We start from the raw sequence: 6824 nt of genomic DNA on the forward strand, positions 1-6824 counted from the left end.
GATAGGACACATACTGTTTTGATAGAAGTATAATGGGGAGTTGACAAGAATATGGTAAGATGAAAACAAAATACAATCAGTGGTGCCACAGAGGAGAGAAATGTTGTCTCTGCTTAGAGTTTTAGAAGTCTTTTCGGCATGAGGAACCTTGAACGAGGAGTTTCTGAAGGAAATGTGTAGATAGCAGGGTGGAATTTCCAAGCTATAGGAGGTGTTAAGAAAGGTATCAAGAAATCTTAAAATGGCCTGTTGTTCTTGGGAAATGATAAGAAGTTATAGGTGATGGAATCTTGGCCCTGAGACAAAATATTCACTCTCAGAATCAAGATCATCAGCAGCTATGCACCCGTATCAGGATGCTGCCTCACAAAAATACAATTGTTAACTTATTCCTTGAAATGTTCCCAGGCTGCTCATTTTCATTATCTTTCTCACTGTGATTCTGTCTGTCTACCTATTACTTGCTCTTTCCTTCACTACTGTGCTTCCTATGTCTTTCATTACTTAGTAATTCAGGAGAGATATGAGGCTTACTGAGTCAAAAGGAAAGAGAAAGGAGTAATTCAAACATATGTGATGGGATTTGCAGTTTTAACCCACATCTACTGCCATCAGAAATCTTTCTGGATTCCAGCTTTGGCTGTGAGTTTCATAAGATATCATGAAAGTACAGACATTTATAGCTAGAGGATCTTTACCGACGAGACATGTTATGATGTTGCACAAGGTTACTAGGCCCTTAAGCCTTGTGCTCCAAAAACATAGATCTCTGCTATACCAGGTCAGTATTCTTTCTGTTCTGCTTCATCCCTGCTCAGGTCTGCAGAGTCAAAAATCAACAGGGTTTCTTCCTTCAGTGGAAGCAGGGTCATAAGCCACAGGGTGGCAGTGATTGTTAAAAGTGGATACAGATCAAGAATATTCTGTACTCGTTCCTGTTTTCATTCTGGTCGTATTTGAAGCTTCTACACATTCTAAAGGTTCACCTAAAACACCTAGCCAGATATTTCTTTGCATTGGGCATTTTAATGTCATTCTCTTAATTTCCCAAGTTAGGAATTTTGCATCATATTTCACCCTTCTAATTCCTTAATTGTTATCATCCAATTAATCTTTACTTCTTATTAAAACACTGCCGTTCTCATATGAATCTTCTGAAATACTTCCAACTGCTCCTTAACTACTGAGCAGAATCCAAGCACTTCCCACCCACCTTTATGTAACCATGGAATCACATAGTGTTGTACTTTGAAGGTGCTTAACAAAATTCATTCTTTGATTGATATTTGAACATAATTATAAATAAATATACAAATTTATGTAAATTAACATATAAGGGATATTGTCCTTTAATCATTTTTATTACTGCTAAATCTCTCCACAAATAATATACCAAAAGCAAGTAAATCATTCAAAGTGTATAGGCACTTGAAGTATAAAGATTATACGTTATAAGATCTCAGTATCACCTCAAAATTAATCACAGACCCATGGTGCGAGACTATACATCCTCCCGTGACAAGAACCAGCTTTTTCTCCCATTGGATAAACTAGTTCAGTTCACTAACATCCAGGAAACAAACTCACTAACTGATTTAAGATCTCATGCAGTAATGGCAACAATTTCACCTTGCATGCATAGAGTAATTTATAAGTGCATAAGATGACTTTATTTACTATATCATTTGAACTTGTTATATCATTTGAACATTACAGTTATCATGTGAGGTTAACAAAAGAGTACTAGTTGCTCTATTTTACAGAAAGGGGAATTTAATTTTAGTGGAAATAAGATATCTCCCATGTGACATAGCTATGAAGTGGCAGAAATATGATCTACACTAGTTCTCCAGACCCCTGGTTACAAATATAAACTGGACAAATTCTGAATGTCAGAGAAGGAGCAGACAGTCACTTTGGCTCAGTTTATTACTAGAATCTTCCACGCAAGTCTAGAAGAACAGCTCTGTCTTGGTCCATGCAAAGTCTAGAAAAATTAATGGAATTTGATAGAGACTAAAGAACCTCTTCCCTGACATCCAAATGTAGTATCCAACTTTTTTTTAGCAGAAGCCCTTTTTCATAAGAAAACATTTAATTTGAGCTTCTCTGGTTGAAGGGGACAGCGACCCAGAGAACTGGAGACTTGGCTTAACTCTGTCTTCTCCATATTGCTCCTGAGATGCCTGCAGAACCATAAGATTCCAAGAAAAATAGCCATTAAAAAAACAAATTTTAAAAAATCATTTTTAGTATTCAAGATTCCTCTTTATAAGCAACAGAAACCGCGTCTAGCTGATCTAGGCAGAAAAGGCATTTATTTACTTTAATCCTCCCAAGGATTTTGATTCTCTCACAGGGAGGCCTGGAAAAGTGGATCTGGGCACTGCTTGCCAGAAATAAGCCTGAAATGATGCCCTGGAATTGATGTGATGAGGATGCTGCTGCTGCTGCTGAAACTGATGCTAAGGTGGACCTGCTTCCACTGTTGCCCAAAAAGTCATTCTTGGTGTCACAGTCACTGCCACCAGAGGAAAGTCGCTGTGACCTCTGTATCCTGGGGTCTTCAGTTCTCATTCAAAGTCCAGGACTGGTGTATCTGATTGAAGGAACCTCACTCTCAGGCCCTCACACCCTTCCTCCAGCTTCAAGGGAAGCTAGGGAACGCGGGGAAAGGTGCTTCCTCCAACACAATCCACAAGGTGGGGGATCCCCTGGACACAGGGCCTGCGTTCAGATGCTGGGCAGCCAAGACGACTGACCGATGTATATTATAGCTTTGGTTCATATTTGTTGTTCTGAAAGCTGGACGCATAAAGGAATCACCTGGAGAGCTCTGAGGACAAATTAAATGACAAAATACCAGAGACCAATTGAATCCAAACCCTAGAGGTGGGGCCCAGGTATCCAAACATTTATTTCAGTCTCTATCCGGGATTCCAATACACTGTGAGGGTTGAAAACCACTGGCCACAATGCTCTCTAAAGTAGTTCTAGTTCTGCTATTTTTAGGATTTCATTACAAAAAGCCCTGTGGTCTTTCCACAACTTTTTGCACATTTTACTTCTTAGGATACGGAGTTTCCCACACCAAAATGGAGCAAAAGCTAGGAATAATCATTTTAATTTTTGCCTTCCAGCCTGTTCAAATTTTGCAAGAGGAAACCTCATTCTTCAGGTAGAAAGAGTAGCTCTATATCCTCCTGGTGCTCAAACACCCCTGGTGGGCAGTCCAAGTATCCACAATAGTCTGACATGAGACATATTCTTCCTACCGTACAAAGTGAGGAATGAAAGGGAGAGAGGAAAGTCTGTCTCTGGCTTATAAAGGAAAGGCAGCACAGCTTTTCTGGAACATATGGGCACTCCCATAGCAGTCCACTCCATTCATTAATTTAACCTATATCACGTGCCAGGAACTGTGCGAGGCATTGGAGATACACACAAATCCAACCATGGCTCAAACACACAGTTCCTTGCTCCCTTGGTATTTCTGCCTAATGAAGAAGATTTTCATAAATGTTTTGAAGGAAACAAGCTAAGTTATATCAGAGAAAAATAGGCTGCAGGGGGCGAGAAAGGGGATTGGATTATGGGGATCAGGGACCATTCCTCTGATGAAATGACTTTCAGGTATCGCTACATGAGTTAATGTGGCCAGATCAGATCTGGAATGGAGCCACCAACTCTCTTCCATGATTTTCCTCAAGCCAAAGCCGATTTCTTTTTCTCTATTTAAAAAGAGGAAATTAGACAACCAGATGGGCATTTGCTTAACTGGTTTACTATTTATACTTTGAAACATATTGAGAAATACTGAATCTACTACAGAAAGCAAAACACACAACATTTGGCAAAACCAAAGTCTCATGAGGAAATTTCTCAGGAAATGCTGGGGTCCATCTTTCTTGAAGTATTTTTGGCTAATAGGACTAGATCTGTGCTTTCCCAGTTAGCCTTCTCAAATCATTTGTGGAGCAAGGCACAGCAATAAACAAAGGTTTTTATCTGTAGCTAATCAACTTCTGCCTCATGAGGGAAAATCTGTCTGTCATGTTCATCCTTGAATTGATTGAATTCCTCTCCTTCAACACATGGGAGATGAGATCTCAGGCACCAGTTTCTGGGTTTGAATTTTCAATTTGATGCTGCCTGTTGTGGACGTGGCCTTTGACTGAGAGAACTCTGAGCTACTTATTTCTGTAGCTTTTCTAGACCAAATTAAAAGAGTAAGAGTGAACCCATCAACACAGAATTCGTTGCAGTGCTATCCCTACAAAACAAGCCCACAGTGGAGATTGCTGACTCACTTCCTACCCACACCCTTTGGGCAACTGACTGCGTGGATTTCACTGGGTGTGACCCTGCTGTCAGCAGCTTTGGGCTCAGCAATTTGGCAGAGCTACATGGGTTGTAGACTGAAGCCAGTGCTTAGAACCAGGGATCCTAGCTCAAGTATAAGCTTTTTCATATACTAGCACTGTGACCATGAGCAATTCACTGTTCTGGGCTACAGCTTCCCCATCTATAAAAAGGTAATAATGATCCCCACCCAAAGTAGCAGGTTGATAGAGAACTATAGGAGTGAGTTTAGGATTATTGTAAACTATAACACATTTTCTAAATATAAGGTAAGATTATTATGATGTCCTTGTCTTCATTTCTCCCTATTCCCTCTCTTTCAGACTCACAGAGGTCTTGCAAAAAAAGGAGCCCCACCCTCACCAACTTGCTGTGTGAAACTTTTCCATCAGCACATTTTCCCCACCATCAAAATGCTCTTTCCCAGGTCTGAATTCTCTTCATCACCATCATTAATTTGAGGCCTTGGTTTTCTTTTATAAAAGAAGAGAAATCAGGAAATCATAGCAAACCCTGGGGAAGCAGGGAAACTGAGGAGAGGTGGGAGGGAAGGGGGCTTTGAAATAGTAACTAGGGAGGGGCTGGCCCCATGGCCGAGTGGTTAAGTTCGCGCGCTCTGCTGCAGGCGGTCCAGTGTTTCGTTGGTTCGAATCCTGGGCGGGCGCAGACATGGCACTGCTCATCAAACCACACTGAGGCGGCGTCCCACATGCCACAACTAGAAGGACCCACAACGAAGAATATACAACTATGTACCGGGGGGCTTTGGGGAGAAAAGGAAAAAAATAAAATCTTTTTAAAAAAAAAAAAAAGAAATAGTAACTAGGGAGGTGGAGAAATACCAGTCAGATGTCAAGTCTACTGGTCGACACATGTAACATAAAGCCAAACTGTCATACTTTTTAAAAATGTTGTAGTTTGTTTATTTATTTTTAAATTTATACACAGTAAAAATCTCTCTTTTTGAGTTCCAGGAGTTCTAGGAGTTTTGACAAATGCCACCACCATACTCAGAGTATAGAACAGTTCCATCATGCCAAAAATATGCCACCTTGCTGTCCCTTTGTAGTCTGACCCTCTCCCAAACTTTAACCTCTGGCAACCACTGACCTATTCTCTGTCCCTACCAGAATTTTAAAATTGGAAATGAAAATTTCCCATCTGGGTGGTGAATGTGGTTTCCTTCTTACCTCAGCATTGCTCTTGGTCTGGATTTTTGTTGCACTGTAGCTCATAGTAATAAAATTCAAAGAAGAGCTATTGTCTTCCTATCACACATTCCTATCATTGTTTTGGCAAATGCTCTCCTGTAAGTATGCCAGAGGAAGGTCCTGGGGGTGGGGATATATTGTGCTTGCAAAAATGAACAAGATCTCACAGAAAGGCCATTTTCGGCATAGAATTGCAACCCTGGTATAAAATTAGAATTGCTTCTCAATGAGAAACAGCCTTTATTAAAGAAAGTACAAATTCTTCCAGGAGAATCCCAAGTTTGATATAACTTTTAATTAAGTTTCTCAAAAGCTGGAGCTCATTTATTCTTCCCTCTGTCTGCATCTAGCAGCAGTGTGCAAGGCTCTGTATTCACTGAGACCTTGCTTTGAATTCTAATTCCAATTTGGGTTTTTATGCATAAGTTGAGTTCATTCCATGGGTTTTCTAAAATTATTTGCTTGAATATCATCAATATCTACCTCCCCCTCTCCTCCATTTTCATGATGGAAATCTCTCTGGATAAGGCTATTAAGGAGTTTGAGCTATCTCTTCTCAATGCTGGATTGCAGTTAGTATTATAAAACCAAATTAAACAAAATGAATTCCCTAAACAAATTAAATTCCAATATGCATTCATTTCTTATCCTGACTGGAGATAAAAAGGTGATAAAATGAACCTTAAGAAAATGACTCTAGCAGCAATATTATAAAAAACAGGTGAGTTTTTCCGTTTTAATCTGACTAGTGAAAGGACAAATACTGTGAAAAGTTTTAACCAACTTTGAAATTTCAACCAGCGTTTCCTTTGGCATCCAAACTAAAAGCAGACTGTAAAATAGGGCAGGAATTTGTAGGAGGCAAAAATCTTTTTGCTTTTTGGTGTGGTAGTATGACGTTTTAAAGGCAGGATAGCCCCCACACATGTATTAAGAATTCCCAAAAGCAAATTTTCAAAAGTAACCAAGTTAATTCCACATACTTTCACTGTCTTTGACCCAATCTGCATTTCATTGCTGCTAGAACTGTACCAATGGAAGTACTTATTTGGAACAACAGAATAGAGAGGTTTTATATGCGCTTTGTATACATTCTGCTTCCTCCTTTAATCCTATGTTTATTGACTGCAAATCTGACTGCACAAAATGCATTCAGAATTGATAACTCTGAAATGTAACGGCAATTGTGCTTACAGCTACTTAAACTACTTAAACTGCCTGACACCCCACGTATAACGTCTGATTATAGAA

This window comes from Equus caballus, chromosome 18 (assembly GCF_041296265.1).
Source record: "Equus caballus isolate H_3958 breed thoroughbred chromosome 18, TB-T2T, whole genome shotgun sequence".
In the NCBI taxonomy this organism is placed as follows: domain Eukaryota; kingdom Metazoa; phylum Chordata; class Mammalia; order Perissodactyla; family Equidae; genus Equus; species Equus caballus.